Here is an 809-nt window from a genome sequence, read left to right on the forward strand (position 1 = left end):
AGTCATCAATCGAACTTTATGATAAAAACCGCGGAAAGTTTGTTTTTATCGAAAGAAGCCGTAATAAACGTTTCGAGTCAAACAACGGTCCAAAGAGACCCAAGACGTGACTCGAAACCCACTTACGATTTCTTAATCAAAAACCCATAAACCGTAGGACAGTTTATGCTTGGTTCGCAAGGAAAGATAAATGTCAAGTTTCCGTGGATAAATACGAAGTATTCGAAGATAATTAGAAAGATCGGGAAAAACGGAATATCTCCATTTTTAAGTTATGACGGCTTAAGGGCAGACGAGGGAAAAGCGTAAACCGACCTAGGAGCGAGTATATAAGGAGTCCTAGGCGAGAGGCACGGGGGACTTTTTCAGAGCAAACTTAGCACTTAGGGCAATTAGGCAACTTTCCATTTTTTGTTATTCGAGCTGTGACTCAATTAGGTTTAGCCGTCTTAGGCTTGTTAGAACTAGGAATCTCACCCACAGCTCTCGAGCCCAGGCTTATACCTTGTTGTAAACGCTCATACGCAAATTCGGAATAAGACTTCTCTTTGCTCTCTTTTTACGATTTCATATAATTTATCGTTGTTATCTCATGTTCTGATTGCTTAGCGTGTGGTATTAGCAGATATCCGAGACCTCTGGGAAACTAGGGTTCTCCTACTTTCCTATTTAAACGGAAATCAACGGTGCAAATTTTGGTTCCTACAGTTTGGCGCTAGAAGGAGGGGGGTACTGACTACTCCAACTCATAACCGCAAAACGCTTGATCAAAACAATATCTGGAAATACGAAAGAGAAAATCGCAGTTC

The sequence above is a fragment of the Brassica oleracea genome, chromosome C3, assembly GCF_000695525.1.
Source record: "Brassica oleracea var. oleracea cultivar TO1000 chromosome C3, BOL, whole genome shotgun sequence".
NCBI lineage: Eukaryota > Viridiplantae > Streptophyta > Magnoliopsida > Brassicales > Brassicaceae > Brassica > Brassica oleracea.